This window comes from Tachyglossus aculeatus, assembly GCF_015852505.1.
Source record: "Tachyglossus aculeatus isolate mTacAcu1 chromosome 12 unlocalized genomic scaffold, mTacAcu1.pri SUPER_6_unloc_2, whole genome shotgun sequence".
In the NCBI taxonomy this organism is placed as follows: domain Eukaryota; kingdom Metazoa; phylum Chordata; class Mammalia; order Monotremata; family Tachyglossidae; genus Tachyglossus; species Tachyglossus aculeatus.
The window spans coordinates 1986780-2010003 of NW_024044829.1; the positions used below are offsets into that span (position 1 = coordinate 1986780).

At 48.9% G+C, this 23224-nt stretch overlaps 1 non-coding gene across 1 annotated transcript; it reads left to right on the forward strand.

The window, feature by feature from the left end:
• The first annotated feature begins 16150 nt into the window (after positions 1–16150).
• On the forward strand, positions 16151–16288 carry LOC119921485. The gene has a single exon (XR_005448522.1). It is a non-coding gene; the product is annotated as a small nucleolar RNA SNORA7 (small nucleolar RNA).
• Positions 16289–23224: the final 6936 nt, after the last annotated feature.

A 23224-nucleotide genomic window follows, 5' to 3' on the forward strand; every position in this document is an offset into this window, starting at 1 on the left:
ATTAGTTTGTTTCTACTCCAGCATTTACAGTCTTTTGCAAATGAATTCTCCAGAAATTCAAAAATGATAATGTTGATACTACTACTGATAGAAACACTAATTCTATGAATTATAAGATCACGCTTGGCTGTTATGAAAATCAGAAAATCGGAGGGTGACAAAGGAGAAGGGACGCAATCGTGGAAACTTTTCCCCACATTTGACTTACTCTTTACTTGTTTTGATGCCTGTCCCCCCCCCCCCTCCCTCTAGACTGGAGGCCATTTGTGGGCAGGGATCATCTCGATTTGTTGCTGAACTATACTTTCCAAGAGCTTAGTCTAGTGCTCTCCACACCGTAAGCGCTCAATAAATACGATGGAATCAATGAATGAATGAATTTGACTGATCAAATCCTTGTCTCAAATCCATTCTTTCATCCATCCATCCGTCCGTCTGTTCACCCGTCTGTCCGTTCACCCATCTGTCTGTCCATCCAACCATCCATCCAGCCAGCCAGCCAGCCAGCCAGTCAGCCAGCCAGCCAGCCAGCCAGCCAGCCAGCCAGCCATCCATCCATCCATCCATCCATCCAGCCAGCCAGCCAGCCAGCCAGCCAGCCAGCCAGCCAGCCAACCAGCCAGCAAGCCATACATGCATCCAGCCATACATCCATCAATCGATCAACGCATCCATCCATCCATCCATAATAATAGTGGTATTTGTTAAGCGCTTACTATGTGCCAGGCATTCTACTACGTGCTGGGGCGGTTACAGGCTAATCAGGTCTTACATAGTCCTTACATAGTGTTCGCGGTCTCAATTGCCATTTTACAGATGATATAACTGAGGCACAGAAAGGCACACAGCAGATAATCCAATCAATCAATCAATCGTATTTATTGAGGGCTTACTGTGTGCAGAGCACTGTACTAAGCGCTTGGGAAGTACAAGTTGGCAACATATAGAGACAGTCCCTACCCAACAGTGTGCTCACAGTCTAAAAGGGGGAGACAGAGAACAAAGCCAAACATATTAACAAAATAAAATAAATAGAATAGATATGTACAAGTAAAATAAATAGAGTAATAAATATGTGCAAACATATATACATATATACAGGTGCTGTGGGGAAGGGAAGGAGGTAAGATGGGGGAAGGAGAGGAGGACGAGGGGGAGAGGAAGGAAGGGCCTCATTCTGGGAAGGCCTCCTGGAAGAGGTGAGCTCTCGGTAGGGCCTTGAAGGGAGGAAGAGAGCTAGCTTTGCAGATGAGCAGAGGGAGGGCATTCCAGGCCCGGGGGATGACGTGGGCCGGGGGTCGATGGCGGGACAGGAGAGAACAAGGTACGGTGAGGAGATTAGCGGCAGAGGAGCGGAGGGTGCGGGGTGGGCTGTAGAAGGAGAGAAGGGAGGTGAGGTAGGAGGGGGCGAGGTGATGGAGAGCCTTGAAGCCCAGGGTGAGGCTTCCACCCAACCATCCATCCACACATCCTTCCATCCACCCAGCCATCCATCTGCCGACCCACCCTTCCATCCATCCATCCATCCAACATCCCATCCATGCATCCATCTATCAATTAATCCATCCGTTCATCAATGATATTTGTTGAATTCATACTGGGTGTAAAGTACTTTAGTGAACACTTCAGAGAGATCAAAGTAAATTAAACACCACCCCTGCTTTCCAAGAGCTTAAAATGTAAAAGGGGAGATAGACACAGAATTAATTAATGAGAGCCCGAAGAAGAGAATGGAAAGAATGGTAAATAGATGACTATGTGTTTCAAGAGTAAATTTTATAACAGCCACTATGTACAAAGCTATAATAGTGGATTTGAGTGCAAAAATGGAGAGGTGGTCTAAGATGCTGATTGGTAGTTGGGAGAAGATGATTTAGGGAGAAGAAAAATGAATCATGCGAGGCATCCTGGAAGTGGCAGGATGAAGGAGGGGCTTTGAAGATGGGTGAAGCTGTGCTCTGATGGACTGGAAGGTGGGGAGGAGGAAATGTGGGATCACCGATTATTTCTCCATTTTCCATCACTGAGATATTTTGAAAGGGGACAGGGCCATTCATAGGAGAGAATGCAGTGACCGCCTCACCCCAGTTTGGTACAGTGTCTCAGCTCTGAGATAGAAGAGGACGACCCCTAGGCTACAACCTATTCCTTCTGAAACCAGGGATTTTCCCGTCATGTCCACCCAGCCACTATCGGTGATTCCTTCCCATCATTCCATTTTCAGAACTCCTTAGCCACCCACAAACTGGTAATGATAATATCAATAATCTCAGAACCCCTCAGCCCCTCCCAAGATGATAATAATAATAGCAATAATTATAATTGCATTTGTTAAGCACTTACTATGTGTCAAGCACTGTTCTAAGCGTTGGGGTAGATACAACGTAATCAGGTTGTCCAGTTTGGGATTCACAGCCTTAATCCCCATTTTACAGAGGAGGCAACTGAGACACAGAGATGTTAAGTGGCTTGCCCAAGTTCACACAGCAGACAAGTCGGGGAGGCGGGATTAGAACCAACATCCTCTGATTCCCAAGCCGAGGCTCTTGCCACTAAACCATGCTGCTTCTCATGCTGCTTCTCTGGGCTGATTCCCCCAGGGCAGTCCGGGTGAGGGTCTTAGGATGGAGTTAGAGTCATTTCTCGTTCTCCCTAGATTTTCACTGAGGCCCCTGGGCTGGGCCCCCACCCCCTACCATCATCACTAGACTCACCCCTGGAAGCCAACTCCACTCTGTCCAAGTAGCCAACTAGGATCATGGGACATTATGCCCCCCTGCTTGATCGTGAAACTTTGTGTCCCCCCAATTGATCGTGATACATTTTGCCTCTCTGCTTCCATCACCCCCCACCCCGTAAGCGACATTTTTTGGGACATTGTGTCCCCCTGCTTCCATCCCCCCCACCCCATAAGTGACCTTCTTTGAGGAGCCCCTCCACCCCCGCCTTCCCGGTCCGGACCTGACTGATTGCCCCCAGCTTCCCTCTCCGGGCAAATAAGCCCTTGTTATCACCGAGTTACTTTATCAACAACCCCATACACACCTAGGCAGCTCACCCATGCTATTTGGCTGTTCACTCCTCTCCCCAGGCTGACCCCCCTTAACAGTTCCGCCCTACTCCAGAACTGCCATCCATAGGACTCCATCCACCACCACCTCAGAGACATTTTTGCCAAGAACTAATGGATGCTTCTTGCCATTAGCCTCTTTGATTTGATTTGATTGACCCATGGACAATTCATCCTTCTTCTTTGAGCATCATCTGCCTATTTTATGGTCGCTTCTGTATTTGAATTGTTAACTGCTCTTTGTGATGTCATCATCTGCTTATTTTATTATTCCCGTCGAATGTTAACTGTTAACGGCTCTCGGTGATGTCATCGACTGCTTATTTTACTGCCATCTCATGCTAATTGTTCAATGCTCTCTGTGATGTCTTCATCTGCTTATTTTTGCAATCACATGTTAACTGCTCTCTGTGATTTCATCATTTGCTTATTTTATTCTCGCCATCGCACGTTAATTGTTAACTACTCTCTGTGATGTCATCACCTACTTATTTTATTATTGATACTCCATTATTGCTGTATTTTAATTATTAACTATCCTTTGTGCTGTCATTTACCTCAACGTGCACTATCAATTCCCCTGCTCCCATTCCTCACCTCCCCTTCCCCTCCCCCACCCAGCTCTTTCCCTATTTCCCCCACCACCGTCCCTCCCCCTCACCCCCTCCTCAGAATCCCTCTGTAGCAGCGCAAACCCTCAACTCCTCCCTTCCAATCCCCTCCTTCCCCTCCTCCCCGCACCCACCCCATCCCAGTTCTCCTATCTCATCGCCACTCCTCTTCCCCTTCTCCCCGCCCAGGCTCCTGCCAACTCATCCCAATCGAAACCCTCTCAACCCCTCGTACCTTTCCTCCTCCCTCCCCTCCCTCCACAGCTGCTGCCAAGTGTGGCCTTTGGAACACCCGCTCCATTATAGGCAAGCTCCCTTTCATCCTGGACATATTCCTTTCCAGCTCTCTCCTCCTCCTCGCCCTAACCGAAAGATAGCTCACTCAGGATGACACGGTCTCTTCTGCTGCTCTCTCCAGTGGAGGCTTCTTTTCTCCTACTCCCCCAGACTCACCAGAAAAGGAGGAGTTGTCGTTTTCCTTCTCGTTCCCCAATATCCGTCCTCCCCCTTTCCTTTCCTTCCCCTCCTTTGAAGCCCACATTATTCGCCTCTACCACCCCCTCCAGATTATTGCAGTTGTCATCTATAGCCACCCCCCCGGCCCAACCTCCAACTTCTTTAACGATTTTGACCCCTTTCTCACCTTCCTTCTCTCCAGTTTCATGCCCACTCTGATCCTCGGAGACTTCAACATCCACATGGATGTCCCTGGTGACTCCTCTGCCGCCTGCCTTCTATCTCTCCTTGACGCTGCCAACCTCCTGCTCTACCCCACCTCGCCCACTCACCAACTTGGTCACAACCTCTACCTCATCATCTCTTACCACTGCACTATCTCCACCCTCATCAATTCTGAAATCCCTCTCAATGATCATAACCTTCTCACATGCCTCCTCACTCATACTCCTCTCCCCTGAAAAGCTATATTACTACCTCACAGAGACCTCCACTCTCTCGACCCCACCCTTCTTTTTCAGCGCATCACACCGCACCTCGCCTCCCTATCCTCTCTTCCCAAAATTGATGACCAGATTACTGCTCTGAACTCCACCCTCTCTACTCAACTCAACTCGCTCGCTCTTCTTTCCCTTCGCCGCTGTCGTATCACTAACCCACAGCCTTAGATTACTCCCACTGTCCGCCTCCTTCGCTATTAAGCTCGCTGCAGGCGGAAGTCTAAACACCAATCCAAACTTTTTCACCTCAGGTTTATCCTTTCCTGCCTTAACCCTGCCCTCTCCTCTGCCAGGCAAAACTATTTCTCATCCCTTATTGACAACCATGCCCATCATCCCCATCAGCTCTTCGGTACATTTAACTCCCTTCTCAAGCCCCTTATTCCTCCCCATGCACCATCCCTCACCCCAACGATCTGGCCTCCTACTTCATTAGTAAAATCAACTCCATTAGGTCTGAGCTCCCAAGAGCCACTTCTCCCCCTTCTTAAACCTCCCAGCTCTCAACACTCTCCGCCACTCTCCCATCCTGCCCAGCAGTATCTTCAGATGTGATCTCCTCCCTCTTCTCAAGTGTTACTCCAGTCACCTGTGCTTCAGACCCCATTCCCTATCATCTTAAGAAATCTCTCTCCCCTTCCCTCCTCCCCTCTTCAACGTCCATCTTCAACCGCTCACTCTCCACTGGTTCCTTCCCCTCTGCCTTCAAACATGCCCACGTCTCCCCCATTCTAAAAAAACCCTCTCTTGAACCCATCTCCCCTTCTAGCTATCGCCCTACCTCCCTCCTACCTTCCTTTCCAAACTCCTAGAACGAGTCGTCTACATCCACTGCCTCGGGTTCCTCAACACCAACTCATTTTTTGATCCCCTCCAATCTGGCTTCGGTCCCTCCTTTACACTCTACCGAAACTGCCCTCTCAAATGTCACCAATGACCTCCTTCTTGCCAGATCCAACGGCTCCTACCATATCCTAATCCTCTTCGACCTCTAAGCTGCCTTCGACACTGTGGACCACCCTGTTCTCCTCAACACGCTATCTAACCTTGACTTCACAGGTTCTGTCCTCTCCTGGTATTCCTCTTATCTCTCCGGCCGTTCACTCTCGTCTCCTTTGCGGGCTCCTCCTCCTCCTCCCATCCCCTTACTGTGGGGGTTCCTCAGGGGTCAGCTCTTGTTCCCCTTCTGTTCCCTATCTACACTCACTCCCTTGGTGAACTCATTCGCTCCCACGGTCTCAACTATCATCTCAAAGCTGATGACACCCAAATCTACATCTCTGCCCCTGCACTCTCTCCCTCCCTCAAGGCTCTTATCTTCTCCTGTCTTCAGGACATCTCCATCTGGAGGTCTTCTCGACGTTTAAAACTCAGTATGTCCAAGACTGGACTCCTTATCTTCCCTCCCAAACCCTGCCCTCTCAATGACTTTCCCGTCACTGTAGACGGCACTACCATCCTTCCCGTCTCACAAGCCCGCCACCCTGGTGTCATCCTCGACTCTTCTCTCTAGCTCACCACACACATCCAATCCTTCACCAATACCTGCCGGTCTCACCTCCACAACATCGCCAAGATTTGCCCTTTCCTCTCCATCCAAACCGCTATCTTGCTGGTTCAATCTCTCATCCTATCCCGACTGGATTACTGCATCAGCCTCCTCTCTGGTCTCCCACCCTCCTGTCTGTCCCCACTTCAGTCGATAGTTCACGCTGCTGCCCGGATCATCTTTGTGCAGAAACGCAATGGTCATGTTACTCCCCTCCTCAAAAATCTCCAGTGGCTGCCTGTCAACCTAGGCATCAAGCAAAAACTCCTCACTCTCGGCATTAAGGCTCTCCACCACCTCGCCCCCCTCCTACCTCACCTCTCTTCTCTCCTTCTACAGCCCAGCCCGCACCCTCCGCACCTCTGCCGCTAACCTCCTCACTGTCCCTTGTTCTCGCCTGTCCTGCCGTCGACCCCAGGCCCACGTCCTTCCCCTGGCCTGGAATGCCCTCCCTCCACACATCCGCCAAGCGAGATTTCCTCCTCCCTTCAGAGCCCTATTAAGACCTCACCTCCTCCAGAAGGCCTTCCCAGACTGAGCCCCCTTTTTCCTTTCCTCCTTCCCATCCCCCCAGCCCTACCTCCTTCCCCTCCCCACAGCACTTATATATATATATATATATATGTATATACAGATTTAGTACTCTCTTTATTTTACTTGTACATATTTACTATTCTATTTATTTTGTTAATGATTTACGTAAGCTTTAATTTTATTTGTTCTGAAGATTTTCTCACCTGTCTACATGTTTTGTTTTGTTGTCTGCCTCCCCTTTCTAGACTGTGAGTCCGTTGTTGAGTAGGGACTGTCTCTATATGTGGCCGACTTGTAATTCCCAAACTCTTAGTATAGTGCTCTGCACACAGTAAGCGCTCAATAAATACGATTGAATGAATGAATGAATTTGCAATCAGAAGACAACAAAAAATACAACTGATTAAGTGACTGATTGAATGTTTGATGTCATGAACAAGATGAAACTCAGAGAAGCAGTGTGGCCTAGTCAATAAAGTGTGGGCCTGGAAGTCAGAATGACCTGGGTTTTAATCTCGGCTCTGATACCTTTTTGCTGCGGGACCTGGGGCAAGTCTCTTTACTTCTCCGGGGTTCAGTTACCTCGTCTAGAAAATGGGGTTGAGACTGTGAGCCCCAGGTTGGACAAGGACTATGTCCAATCTGATTAGCTTGTATCGAATCCCAGGACTTAGTACAGTGCCTGGCACATGGTAAGTGCCTAACAGGTATCACTGAATAAAAATGAAAGAAGCTGAAGCGCCCACCCGTTGACCCAAATGGTCACTAACAGGGGTACCGTTAGCATGCCATTGCCAGGGAAACCCTGCAGATAAGTACCATTACCGGATCCTCATCCCCTTGGTGACCCAAAGACTGTGAGGACAGGCCGCCGTGATCCGGTCCTCCGAGGACCTCCCTCAATGCATTGGTGGCTTTATCTAAGGCTACGGGGGAGGGGACAGGGAGGGACCATCAGACTAATTGATGTGTGTATGAGGGTCACTCTGGGAAGACATTCATACCCAGTGTCCAGGCTAGAATTGGAACCAGGACTACGTACACAGCAGAAAGGAAACATTTGCCTCTATTGTAGTCCCTTGGCCCCCTCCATCCACCTCCCGGACTCTGACTACCGTGGCTGCCGGGCTAGGGCGTTATGGAATGGCGTCAGCCCCGAGCCGTGGTGACTTCAACTATCAGCTCAACCCTCCGGTCAGGGACACGAGGGTATGACTGAGACTGCACCAGTCTGACGCTTCATCACCAATTCCTCCTCACAGGACTTCCCCCCAAATCCTGGGCGGATGCAAGAGAGAAGCAGTGCGGCCTAGTGGATAGAACGTGGGCTGGGAGTCAGAGGCCTTGGGTTTTAACAACGCCTTTCTCTCTTTTTATTGTTTTAATGGTATTTGTTGTGCGCTTACTAAATGTCAAACATTGTTCTAACCACTGGGCACATTGATCAAGTTGGACACAATCCCTGCACCTCATTGGGGCTCATAGTCTGAGAAGGAGGAAGAACAATAGAAGTGAGGCACAGAGAAGGTAAATGACTTGCCCAGGGTCACACAACAAGCACTTGGCAGAGTTGGAATTAGAGCCCAGGCCCATGCTCTTTCCACTGGGCCAGGCTGCTTCCCTTCTGGGTGATTTGGGGCAAGTCACTTCACTTCTCTGGGCCTCCGTTACCTCATCTGTAAAATAGGGATTAAGACTGTGAGCCCCACGTAAGACAATCTGATTACCTTCTATCCCTTCCAACGCTTAGAACAGTGCTTGGCACATAGTAAGCGCTGAACAAATACTTTTGTTATTATTATTAGTGCTTGATAATTATATTTTTGCATGCTTAATGTGTGCAGAGCACTAAATTGTGTTCTGAGGAGAGCACCCTTAAAAGAGTTGGTAGACATGTTCCCTGTCCACACGGAGCTCACCATCTAAGGGGAAATCAGACATTAATCAGTCAACCGATCGGAGACATTTATTGAGCCCTTACTATGTGCAGAGCACTGTACTAAATTCTTGGAGGAATACAATATAAAAGAGTTGGTAGACATGTTTCCTCAAGGAGCTTACAGTCTAGAGTAAAGACCTTTACCTTCAGCATCAATATCCTGAGGGTCTGCGGATGCCTTAAGTCTGAAGATGGTCACTGACAGATGGTGGGAAGAAGTGATTTAGCTAAATCCTCCTTGAGAAGGTGGAATTCCAGAGAGGTTTCGATAGTGGGATATCTTCGGGCTGGGGAATTGAAAAGCGTTGATTTTATAGGCCAAAGGAACGCTGGGAGCCAGAGGTGGGAGGAGGAAGCGTAGTAAATGAGTCACGATAAGAAGGTTCTTTTTGGAGGGTTGGTTGAAGAGAGCGGATAATGAGGAGAGTGAGAACAGGTGGCTTTCACTGAAGCCAGTGAAATCAACCCAACTACAATCCGTTATTCCTCTAGACTGTAAGGTCGTTGTGTGCAGGGACTGTGACTGTTTATTATTCTATTGTACTCTTCCCAGGATTTAGTACAGTGCTTTGCACACAGCAAGTGCTCAATAACTACGACTAAACGAATTCATTTTCCACCTTACACGAGCTGATTCACTGTGCTAGAAGCTGTGTGTGTATGTATGTTCATGCAAAGTACTGGGTAGTGCAAGCAGCGAACAAGTTCAGACAGTGGGGAGGGTTGAAGACGAAGATAGAAAAAGATCTCCCTCAAGACTTTAAACTCGATGTGGGAAGGGAATGTGTCAACCAACTCTGTTGGGGTGGCAGAGGGGAGGCAATCTCAGGAATTCCCTTTAAATTGACCAAAATAATGTGAAAATCTGGATCTTTCCTTATCCCTGCTGGGAAAGGAACTCAAAGATCATTTTGAATTTACTTACTGTCTCCTTTCCGTAGAGAATCACCAGCAAATGTCCTATTAATTTTTTTACTCATCCCATCAATGGACTCCAATTTTGACTCTTCGCTCATCCACTGCAGAAAGTCAATGGTGCCTCTCAAAAATGTCCAACGTCTGTACGGTGACGAGATTCCTCCTGCTGGGATTCTCGGACGTTCGGGAGCTACAGGTGGTCCACTACGCGCTGTTATTCCTGGTCTGCCTGGCGGCCCTGACGGGTAATCTCCTCATCGTCCTGTCACTGCCCTCGACCGGCGCCTTCACACTCCCATGTACCTCTTCCTCAGGAACCTGTCTGTCCTCGAACTCTGCCTCATCTTTGTCACCGTTCCCAAATCCTTCACCATCTCCTTGACTAATAGCAGCACCATCTCATTTCTGGGCTGTGTGGCTCAGCTCTTACAGGTGATCTTGTTTGCCACTTCGGGGTATTTTGTCCTCACGGCAATGCCCCATGACTGCTATGCCGCCATCTGAGGCCTTCCCAGACTGAGCCCCTCGTTCCTCTCCTCCTCCTCCCCCTCCCCATCCACCCGCCTTACCTCCTTCCCCTCCCCACAGCACCTGTATATATGTATATATGTTTGTACATATCTATTACTTTATTTATTTATTTTACTTGTACATATTTATTCTATTCATTTTATTTTGTTAATATCTTTTGCTTTGTTGTTTTTCTCCCCATTCTAGACTGTGAGCCCGCTGTTGGGTAAAGATCGTCTCTATATGTTGCCAACTTGTACTTCCCAAGCGCTTAGTAAAGTGCTCTGTGCACAGTAAGCACTCAATAAATACGATTGAATGAATGAATGAATGAATCTGCCACCCTCTGCACTACTAGGCCATCATGGACCAAGGGGCCTGTGAGAAGATGGCTGCCTCCTCCTGGTTCAGCAGAGGGTTGTTAGGTGTCCTATGTTCAGCTTCGACCGTCTCTCTGTCCTTCTGCGGGTCCAACGTCGTCCAGCAGTTCTCCCATGACGTCCCCTCCCTGCTGAAGATCTCCTGCTCCGAGAACCACTTCGCCATCGATGTGAGTGTAACCGTCGGGATAGCGTTAGACATCGTCTGCTTTGTCTCTATCGTCTTCTCGTGTGTGCGCATCTTTCGGGCCGTGCTGAGGATGCCGGCCGCCAAGGGCCGGGCCAAAGCCTTCTCTACTTGCTTGCCTCACCTCGCCGGCATCACTCTCTTCATCATGATTTGTTGCTGTGCTTAGTTGAAGCCTCCGTCAGGTTCCCCCTCTACCGTGGACCTGTTGGTGTCCGTGTTCTACGCCGTGGTTCCCCCCTCCCTGAACCCCCTCATCTACAGCCTAAGGAACCGGGATATGAAGGCTGCCATCGGGAGAGTCATATAGGGGAGATTTTCCCACCCTTTTCTCTGAAAACAAATAGTATTCTTGTGCTGATGCTGCCATCACTCACCTCATTAAGACACCCTGCAGAGGACTGCATGTGAACAGTTGTCTTTTCTGGATGAAAGAAGGCTTTCTCAGAATCCGGAAGGACGTCTGATAAAATCAGTATATGACGGACAATCCCACATCAGAGGGCATTACGCTGGTGTCGATACAAGCTAACAGGTTGGACCTGGTTTACATCCCACAAGGGGCTCAGTCTTCATCCCCATTTTACAAAAGAGGGAACTAAAACCATACAGAAGTGAAGTGACCTGTCCAAGGTCCCACAGTAGACAATTATCACCCAGGCCATTCTGACTCCCAGGCCTGAGCTCCATCGACTTTTCCAAACTGCTTCTCTTGGGTAAGCCATTTAACCTTCATAATTAACAAAAGTTTTTTTCCTTCCCAGACCATTGAAACTCTCAAAATCTATCAGTCTCACATAACGTGGAAAAATCCCCTCCTTGTATTGCATTGCTTAATATTGTTGTCTTCTTCTGAATAAAGTTTATCTGTCCGACTTGCTATTTTTCCTTTCTGAGAGTTAACGTGTTACCAGAGCTGTGACTTGTGAGGTATTGTGATCTAGTGAAAACAGCATGGGCCTAAGAGCCATTCATTCATTCAATCAATTGTTTTATTAAGCGCTTTCTGTGTGCAGAGCACTGTCAGAGCTCCTGGGTAGACTGTAAAGTCATCCAAACTGCCAAGGCTGTGCCATAGTGCCAAAACCAGGCAGGCGGCTGCCTGTTAGCCATGGTTGGGCAGTGGATAATAACAATGATAATAATAAAAATAATAAAAATGGTATTTATTAAGCTCTTACTATGTGCCCGACATTGTACTAAGCACTGGGGTGGATACAAGCCAATCAGGATGGAGGGATATGTGATGGTTGGGGTCACTGCAGTGGACAATGCCCCCCTCCTGCAAGCCCCCTGCTTGATCTGGGGACGTGGTCCTGTTCTGAACCCCAACATAGTTCCCGAGTGTGAGCATCTCCCCAGACTGGCTCTGACTCTTCCAACCTCCTCCTTGTCCCTCCCTGGCCATCCACCCCCCTGCGCCAAAGTCACTCTCAATGGGGTAGCGTGCGCTTGAGGGTCCCTAACCTCCATCTCGCCTTGGTCTTCTGGGTGCGGCAGGTCACGAAGTCTCCAAAAACCTGGCTACCGCACTTGGCACACAAGATGTGCTCAATACATTGTGGTGATGGACTACTGGATGGATGAATAAATGGATGAATGGATTGATGGTTGGATGAGAGGAGATGGATCTGAGCAGTTGGATGGGATCTGCATCCGTCTTTTACTCCCGTTCTTCCAACGGTCATACCTACCCTAAGAGTGCACCTTATTCTCCACCTCTTCAAAGTTTTACTTAAGGACGTCTCCTCCAAGAAGCCTTCCCTGACTAAGCCCTCTTTTCCTTTTCTTCCACTCCCTTCTGTGTCACCCTGACTTTCTCTCTTTATTCACCCCCCGCCCAGCCCCACATCACTTATGCCCATATCCAAAATTTATTCATATTAATGCCTGCTCCCACTCCAGACTGTAAGTTCCATTGTGGGCTGAGAATGGGTCTTTTATATTGTTATACTATACTCTCCCAAGTGCTTAGTGCAGTGTTCTGCAGACTGTAAACACTCAGTAAATACGATTGACTGACCCCAAAATTATTTTTATTAATCATCATCATCCTCAGTCAAAAGTATTTATTGAATACTTACTATGTGCAGGACATTATACTAAAATCTTGGGAGAGAACGATACAATAAAATCAGCCAGCACGCTTCGTGTCCATAACAGACTAGCATTCTAGAGTATGCAACGTGGTTCAGTGGAAAGAACACGGGTTTGGGAGTCAGAAATCATGGGTTCTAATCCCGGCTCTGCCACCTGTCAGCTGTGTGACTTTGGGCAAGTCTCTTAACTTCTCTGGGCCTCAATTACCACATCTGTAAAAATGGGGATTGAGATTGTGAGCCCCACGTGGGTCAACTTGATCACCTTGAATCCTCCCCAGCGCTTAGAACAGTGCTTGACATATAGCAAGGGCTTAACAAATGCCATTGTTATTGTTATTATTATTATCCATCTAATTGAATATTTGGTCAGCACACTGGATAAAATCACCGAGACCTGGAACAGTTGGGATGCGGAACTATCTCGGATATTAGATCGGGATTCCACAGGTGAATGGCTATCCCTCCTATCCCCAATACCTTCGGGAAAAATAAATCAATACAGGGAATCATTGTGGTCCATCCATCCGGATTCTAATCCCGGCTATGCCACTAGTCTGTTGTGTGGCCTCAGTTACCTAATCTGCAAAATTGGGATTGAGACTGTAAACCCCACGTGGGACAGGGGACTGTGTCCAACCCTATTTGCTTGCATCCACTCCAGTGCTTAGTACCGTGCCTGACACAAAGAAAGTGCTTACCAAATACCACCATAATAATAATAATTATTGTTATTATTATCAATGCACCTGGAAGATACCCTAGAAAGCAAGTACAAGATCCCCCAAAAGATACTGTTGCAAGACTCTGCAAGGGGCAGCTGGATCTAACCCAGGAAGTATAAACTTATGGCTCCTGATCATAATCATAATTAATTATCATAATTCTAATTAACAACATTATCATTATAGTCTTTACTAACAGTTTACATGCAAAAGGCTGTAATAAGTGCTGAGTAGAAACAAAATGATTAGCTCAGAATAAATCCCTGAACGTAAGAGGCTCAGAATATGAGAGAAAGTATGCATCAAATCTTCATGTTACAGAAAGGCCCAGAGAGGTTAGGTTGGTCACCGAAGGTCTCACAGCTGGTCAGTGTCAGGATTGGCGTTTGAACTGGTGTCATGGCTCCCGGTGGCCTGATCAATCCCCTCTAGACTGTAAACTCCTTGTGGGCTGGAAATGTGCCTACCAAATCTTTTCTTTATCTTCCCCTCCAAACCCCATCCTCCCCTTGATTTTCCCATTACCGTATATGACCCATCATTCTTCCTGTCTCACAAACCTATACCCTTGGTATTATTCTCGACTCCTCTCTCTCATTCAACCCACAAATTCAATCCATCACAAAATCCTGTCGGTCCCAACTTCACAACATCGCTAAAATCTGCCCTTTCCTCTCCATCCGAACTGCTACTACGTTAATCCAATCCCTTATTCTACCCCACCTTGATTATTTTATCAGCCTCCTTGCTGACCTCCCATGCCTCTTGTCTCTCTCCACTCCAGTCCATACTTCACTTTAATGCCCGGATTATTTTTCTATAAAATCTTTCAGTCCATGTTTCCCCACTCATCGAGAACCTCCAGCCTTTGCCCATCCACCTCTGCATCAAATGGAAACACCTCACCCCTGGCTTTAAAGCCCTTATAAACTTGCTCCCTCCTATCGCACCTCGCTATTCTTCTGCTACAACCCAGATTTCAGGCCTCGGTCCTGTAGTAAATATGATTGATTAACTGAAGGATTGAATAAGCACAAGGAAACGGACATTTCGTTCTATAGAGGAGTCCAGGGGATTTTCCTTTTTAAGACTGTCCACAGAGCAGCTTTCAGTTCCCGGTTCCTCAGGTTGTAAATGAGAGGCTCCAGGGCCGGAGGCACCACGGCGTAGAACACGGACATCAGCAGGTCGAACACAGAGGAAGAGTGTGAGGGAGGCTTGAGGTAGCCAAACACGCCTGTGGAGAAGAAGACGGTGACGATGATGAGATGGGACAGGCAGGAGGTGAAGGCTTTGGTCCGGCCCTCGGTGGCCTGCATCCTCAGAAAGACCCGGAAGATGCGCACGTATGAGGCAACGATGGAAATGGAGCTTACGGCACCCATGGGTAGCGCAAAGGTCACGCTCACGTTGATGGCGGAGTGGTCTTCAGAGCAGGTGACCTTCAGCAGGAAGGGAAGGTTACAGAAGAAATGCTGGACGAAGGTGGACCCGCAGAAGGACAAGGAGAAGGTCGAAGCTGAAAACAAGAGCCCAAAAAGCCCTCCGCTGAGCCAGGAGGCGGCCGCCGTCGTCCCACAAGCCCCTGGGTTCATGACGACCTCGTAGCATAAGGGGAGATAGATGGCGATGTAGCGGTCGTAGGACAGGCAGGAAACAGGGCCACCAGGAAGAGCTGGGTGGCACAGCTCTAGAAGGAGATGGAACGACAGTTAGTCAAGGAGATGCTGAAGGATTTGGGGACAGTGACGGAGGTGTAGCAGAGGTCGATGAAGGCCAGGTTCCTGAGGAAAAAGTGCATGGGGATGTGGAGGCGCCGGTCGAGGGCGAGGATGACGACGATGAGGAGATTCCCCATCAGGGTCGCCAGATAGACCAGCAGCAGCTCCCGGACCTCCGATAATCCCAGCAGAATGAATTCCCTCACCGTGGAGATGTTGCACTTTTCTGGGGGATTATGTCGACTCCCGGCACAGGAAGAGGGAAGACTTCAATTTGCAGGCCTTGATGGAATCGATAAAGGAATCAACATTAATTCCCGAAGGAGTAAATCATTTGTACGTACTGAGCACCTACAGAGTTCAATAGTATTAGTACAAATGATCCCTGCTGCCAAGGAATTCCAAGCTCACAGTCTCGTAGGAGTGGAATAGTGTATTGGAATGGGCACAGTCCTTGGAGCCAGAGGACTTGGGTTCTAATTCTGGCTCTACTACTTGCCTGCCTGGGCAGCATACTTAACATCTCTGAGCCTCAGATTCCACATCTATAAAATGTAAATCCAAGGGCTGTTCTCCCCGATACTGAAACTGTGAGCCCCTTGTGGGGTAGACACAATGTCCTACCTGATTACTGTGAATCTACCCCTGTACATACTACAGTTGTTGGTGTAAAAGCAACATTTAACCAGAGCCACAAGTATAATTATTATTTGGGGAAAGAGAAATTAAAATTAATTGCAGATAGGAGACCACCAGAGAGCATAAAGACTTGAACTTGGCTGCTATGAAATGTTGTAGGTCAGTCAATGTGTTTATTGACTAGTTACTGTGTGCAGAGCACTATGCTAAATGTTCGGGAGAGTCCAACATAATGGAGGTGGTAGGTACGTTCCCCGCCTCCGACGAGCTTATAGTCTAGAAGTCATTTTATACTCAAAGTAATATCCTCAGCCCCTCTCAGGATCGCACCTGGAGAGTTTCCAGTCCTCTACCAGTCTCGACTACGGGAGGGAAAGTCAAGCAGAGGTGTACCCGTTCCATTCCTAGTTTGGGCAGTGGCTAGCGGCTGGAAGGTAATCTACTACAAGTCAAAACTCACCTGTGCTGTGCAGCAACGGCGCGGGAGTGAGTCGTGTTTGAAGACTAAAGTTTACCGCCTCGAAGAAGGCAATGATAAACCATTGTCATGTGTTTACCAACGAGGTCTGATGGATAAACTACCAGTAGTCATTCTGGTATGTGTATCGATAGAGTTTTCTTGGTAAACATAAAGAAGTGGTTACCATCCCCTCCTTTCTCGCAGTGAAAACCTGACTCTCCACCCTTGACTTTGATCAACATTTTGATCACTTGTCCGTCTGCCTTTGAGTCTTTCCCATGCCACTGCTGCCCAGCACAGGTAAATCAACTTTGTCTGACGCTTCTGCTTAGACCCCTCCGTTATAGGTAACCCTAGCGAGACTATCTCTCAATGGCATAGCTCTAAGCTTTATTGGTGTACGCAAAGTCTCCTGTCACGGTAAGGCATTGATTCGTAGGAGAACTTTGGTTCAGAAGAATTGATGATGGTACCGGGGTTTTTCCCAGAATAAGTCATGCTCTCTCATTCCTGACAATCACATTCCCGCTGAAAACGTTTTGGACATACAGGAAACACTGACAGCCGAAGTGTCTGCAGCATGTTGACGATGCTTGGTTGTAGCATCCGATCCTAGCGGACGGTTGCCATGGTAGCCAGCGTGGGGATGCTGGAGGGAGGAGAGATGTGTCGGCGAAGGGGCCTCTGGTGGATAGAGCACGGGCCTGGGAGTCAGAAGGTTGTGGGTTCTAACCCCGGCTCCCTCACAAGTCTGTCGTGTGACCTTGAGAACGTCATTTCACGTCCTTGTGCCTTGGTTACCTCATCTGTAAAATGTGGATAAAAGTGTGAGCCCCATGATGGAGAGGAACTCTGTCCAACCTGATTAACCTGTATCTAATCCAGTGCTTAGAGCAGTGCTTGGCACACAGTAAGCGCTTAACATGTACCAAGGTTATTGATTGATTCATTCATTCAATCGTATTTATTGAGCACTTATTGTGTGTGGAACACTGCACTAAGCGCTTGGGAAGTACAAGTTGGCAACATATAGAGACGGTCCCTACCCAGCATCGGGATCACAGTCTAGAATAAATTGATGATTTATTATTGCTGGCAAGCCATTCCCCTCCTAAAAGCCTGCCTTGTTTGGGGTACGGTCTTGGTCTGAACTGGTCTCTCCCCCATTCTAGATTGTGAGCCCATTGTGGGCAGGGATCGTCTCTATTTGTTGCTGAATTGCACTTTCCAAGTGCTTAGTACCGTGCTCTGCACACAGTAAGCGCTCAATAAATACGACTGAATGAACGCTAACTGTTCTCCGAGTGCGAGAATCTCCCCAGAATGTCTCCGTCTCTGGATTCAGCCTTCTGGTTCCATCCTGCCTCTCTCCACTCCCGGTCACTCTCACCAGGGCAGCTGGGGTTGTCCGGGGGAACTGACGTCCTCTGGACTGGGCTGATATCCTCTTTCTCCTGGGATTCCTGGGTTCGATCAGCCACAAAGGGACAGCCAGGACCCCTTAGCCACTCTCCACTCTCCCATGGATGCCGACCTGCTCTCCTGGTGGGCCCGGTCCCCGAAGATAAAACAGTCACTGCTCTGAGGGGGATCCCTGGAGGACCGGCTTGGGCCCCTGTGGAGAGATCTTGTGGGCCTGGCGACGCAAGAACCCTCTGGAGATAGGAACCTGGCACTTCCAACTGCAGCAACGGTCCTGGCCCATGATGTTTCCACGGCAACAACAGCATCTTCTTCCTCATAAATATTCCCGTATCCAGAGAGAGAGCGAGAGACACGGAGAGAGTGGTAGCGTCTGAATAGGAGAAGCACGTGGCTCAGGGGAAAGAGCACGGGCTTTGGAGTCAGAGGTCATGGGTTCAAATCCTGGCTCTGCTGCTTGTCAGCTGTGTGACTTTGGGCAAGTCACAACTTCTCTGTGCCTCATTTACCACATCTATAAAATGGGGATTAAGACTGTGAGCCCCCCGTGTGACACCCTGATCACCTTCTAACTCCCCAGCGCTTAGAAAAGTGCTTTGCACATAGTAACCGCTTAATACATGTCATCATTATTACTAATAATATTATTATTATTTAGTGGAAAGAACCTGGGCAAGAGAGTCCCAGCTCCTCCAAATGCTTTCCGGGTGACCGGGGGCACGTCACTTCACTTCTCTGCGGCTCATTTTCCTCAGCTGTAAAATGGAGATGCAATACCAGTTCCCTTTCCTACATACACTGCGACCCTCATGCGGTACAGGGATTGTGTGCAACCTGATTGATTTGTATCTATCCCAGAGCTAAGAACAGTACTTGACACGAAGTAAGTAATTAAGAAATACAATATCAAAAAGAGAATATATCCTTATATCCACTCTGATCTTCGGAGACTTCAACATCCACATGGATATCCCTGATGACTCCTCTGCCACCCGCCTTCTATCTCTCCTAGACGCTGCCAACCTCTTGCTCCACCCCACCTCACCCACTCACCAACTTCGTCATACCCTCGACCTCATCACCTCCTACCGCTGCACTGTGTCCACCCTCTCCAACTCTGAAATCCCTCTCTCTGATCATAATCTTCTCACCTGCCTCCTCACTCACACTCCTTTCACCTGTAAATCCATATTACTCCCTCACAGTGATCTCCGCTTTCTTGACCCCATCCATCTTTCTGAGCGCCTCACACACCACCTTGCCTCCCTCTCCTCTCTACCAAGTCTTGATGATCAGATTACTGCTCTCAACTCTACCCTTTCTACTCAGCTAGACTCACTCGCTCCCCTTTCCCTTCGCCGCTCTCGTACCACTAACCCACAGCCCTGGATCACTGCCACTGTCCGCCTTCGCTTTTATGCTCGAGCTGCCGAACGCTACTGGCGAAAGTCTAAACACCATGCCAACTTCGTTGGCTTCAAGTTTAACCTTTCCTGCCTTACCTCAGCCCTCTCCTCTGCCAGACAAAGCTATTTCTCCTCCCATATTGATACCCATGCCCATCATCCCCGTCAGCTCTTCCGTACATTCAACTCCCTTCTCATGTCCCCGGTTCCTTCCCCTCCTCCTTCCCTCACCCCCAACGATCTGGCCTCCTACTTCATTAACAAAATTAAATCCATCAGGTCCGACCTCCCCAAAGTCACTCCCCCCCCTTCTCCAACCCCCCGGCTCTCAACACTCTCTGCTACTCTCCCATCCTTCCCAGCAGTATCCTCAGAGGAGCTCTCCTCCCTCCTCTCAAGTGCTACTCCGGCCACCTGTGATTCTGACCCCATTCCCTCTCATCTCATGAATTCTCTCGCTCCAACCCTTCTCCCCTCCTTAACTTCCATCTTCAACCGCTCACTCTCTACTGGCTCCTTCCCCTCTGCCTTCAAACATGCCCGTGTCTCTCCCATCCTAAAGAAACCCTCTCTTCACCCGACCTCACCTTCTAGGTATCGCCCCATCTCCCTCCCACCATTCCTTTCCAAACTCCTTGAACGAGTTGTCTACACGCGCTGCCTCGAATTCCTCAACACCAACTCTCTCCTCGATCCCCTCCAGTCTGGCTTCCGTCCCCTACATTCCACGAAAACTGCCCTCTCAAAGGTCCTGCTTGCCAAATCCAACGGCTCATACTCCATCCTAATTCTCCTCGACCACTCAGCTGCCTTCGACACTGTGGAGCACCCCCTTCTCCTCAACACGCTATCCAACCTTGGCTTCACAGACTCCGTCCTCTCCTGGTTCTCGTCTTATCTCTCCGGTCGTTCATTCTCAGTCTCTTTTGCAGGCTCCTCCTCCCCCTCCCATCCTCTTACTATGGGGGTTCCTCAAGGTTCAGTGCTTGGTCCCCTTCTGTTCTCGATGTACACTCACTCCCTTGGTGACCTCATTCGCTCCCACGGCTTCAACTATCATCTCTACGCTGATGGCACCCAGATCTACATCTCTGCCCCTTTTCTCTCCCCCTCTCTCCAGGCTCGCATCTCCTCCTGCCTTCAGGACATCTCCATCTGGATGTCTGCCCGCCACCTAAAACTTAACATGTCCAAGACTGAACTCCTTGTCCTCCCTCCCAAACCCTGCCCTCTCCCTGACTTTCCCATCTCTGTTGACGGCACTACCATCCTTCCCGTCTCACAAGCCCGCAACCTTGGTGTCATCCCCGACTCCGCCCTCCCATTCACCCCTCACATACAAGCCGTCACCAAAACCTGCCGGTCTCAGCTCCACAACATTGCTAAGATCCGGCCTTTCCTCTCCATCCAAACCGCTACCCCTGCTCGTTCAAACTCTCATCCTATCCCGTCTGCACTACTGCATCAGCCTTCTCTCTGATCTCCCATCCTCGTGTCTCTCCCCACTTCAATCCATACTTCATACTGCTGCCCGGATTGTCTTTGTCCAGAAACTCTCTGGGCATATTACTCCCCTCCTCAAAAATCTCCAGTGGCTACCAATCAATCTGCGCATCAGGCAGAAACTCCTCACCTTCTGCTTCAAGGGTCTTCATCACCTCGCCCCCTCCTATCTCACCTCCCTTCTCTCCTTCTTCAGCCCAGCACGCACCCTCCGCTCCTCTGCCGCTAATCCCCTCACCGTGCCTCGTTCTCACCTGTCCCGCCGTCGACCCCCGGCCGGCGTCATCCCCCTGGCCTGGAATAACCTCCCTCCCAACATCTGCCAAGCTAGCTCTCTTCCTCCCTTCAAGGCCCTACTGAGAGCTCACCTCCTCCAGGAGGCATATATATATATATATATGTTTATATATGTTTGTACATAGTTATTACTCTATTTATTTATTTATTTATTTTACTTGTACATATCTATTCTATTAATTTTATTTTATTAATTTGGTTGGTTTTGTTCTCTGTCTCCCCCTTCTAGACTGTGAGCCCACTGTTGGGTAGGGACTGTCTCTCTACGTTGCCAACTTGTACAGAGCGCTTAGTACAGTGCTGTTCACATAGTAAGCGCTCAATAAATGCGATTGATTGATTGATTGATTGATCCTTACTGGGAGAGTACGATTGGTTACTCGGAGTAAACAATGGAGAATCAGAGCCCTCAGCGTAGAGGTAGGGAGTGACAGATTGGCAAGGGTAGTGTCTGGAGACCTTCCTTCATTCATTCAATCATATTTATTGAATGCTTACTATATGCAGAGCACTGTACTAAGCTCTTGGGGAGTACAATTCAGCAACAGAGACAATCCCTGCCCACAGCGGAGTCACAGTCTATAACGGGGGGTGGAGGTGGGGGAAGACCGGCATCAAGAAAAGTAAACAAATAAACAATAAAACAGGCAGTCAAATGTGGGGAACAGTTTCCATGATTGCGTCCCTTCTCCCTTGTCACCCTCCGATTTTTTGGTTTTCATAACCACAAAGGGGGATCTTAAAATACATAGAATTACTGTTATTATCAGTAGTCGTATTGACATTATAATTATTAGATTTATTAAGAATTTACTTGAAAAAGATCGGCAAGTGCTGGAGTAGAAAAAAACTAATCAGATTGGACACGTTTCCTGACCGACAGGGACTCAAATTGTAAGAGAAAGAAGGAGCACATATTGAACCCCGATTTTACAGAGAGGCCCAGAGAGGTTACTTGGCTGGACCAAGGCCATACAGCAGGCCGATGGCATAACTGGGCAGACCTTTCAAATATCATGTCTCCCAGCCTCATGCTCTTTCCATTCAACCATGTTGCTTCCCAAAAAATCACTTGTCAGTCAATTATTCATTTATTCAGTCATACTACTTGAGCGCTTACCATGTGCAGAGCATCTTACTAAGCACGTGGAATGTACAATTCATAATAAAGATCCCTGCCCACACCGGGCTTGTCACACACGGCTTAACAACCTCTGTCCCAGACATTGACAAATCCTCAGGCTCTGGAATTTCTCTTTGGACAGCGCATTATATGGATACCCCCACAGTCAGAACACTGATGAGGAATGGGATAGTCAGCCAAAGGAAAAAGACATTTTGTCCCTTAGAGGAGGGAGAAGGAATCTCCCCTTTTGGACTCTCCCCAGGGCGGCCTTCATGTCCCGCTAAGTCAGGCTGTAGATGACAGGGTTCAGGGTGGGGGCCATCATGGTGTAGGACATGGAAACCAGAAGGTCAGGGGGAGTCTGATACGGGCTTGGGGTAGGCGAAAGTTCTGGTCAAAAGGAAGATGATGACGACGGCGAGGTGAGGCAGGCAGGCGGAGAAGGCTTTGGCCCGGCTATCGGCGGCCGACATCCTCAGCACGGCGTGTAAGATGTTCACATAGGAAACGACGATGGAGACGAAGCAGACAACACCTAAAGCTACCCCACCAGTGACGGTCACATCAATGATGATGTGATCCTCGGAGCAGGAGATCGTCAGCAGGGAGGGGACGTCACAGAAGAACTGCTGGATGATGTTGGACCCACGGAAGCTCAGGGAGAAGGTCGAAGCTGAATACAAGACCCCAAACATCACCCCAGGAGGCGTCCGCCATCTTTCCAAAGGCCGTGTTGGTCATGATGAACTCATAGCGCAGGAGGAGGCAGGTGGCAGCGTATTGGTCGTAGGACATAGCCGTGAGGATGACCAGCCAAAACGACCACCAGGAAGACCTGGGCGACACAGCCCAGGAGGGAGATGGATCTCCAATCGGTCAGAGAGATGACAGCGACTTGGGGACGGTGATGGAAATGTAGCAGAGGTCAATGATGGACAGGTTCCTGAGGGAGAAGTACATGGGGGTGTGGAGGCGCCGGTCGAGGGCAATGACGGCGACGATGAGGAGAGTCCCCATCAGAGCCACCAGGTAGACCAAGAGGAGCAGCACGGAGTAGATCAGCTGCAGCTCCCGGATCTCCGAGAAACCCAGCAGGAGGAATTCCTTAACAGTGGAGATGTTGGGCATTTTGGAGTGGCGCCATTGACTTTCTGCATGTGATGAGGGAAGAC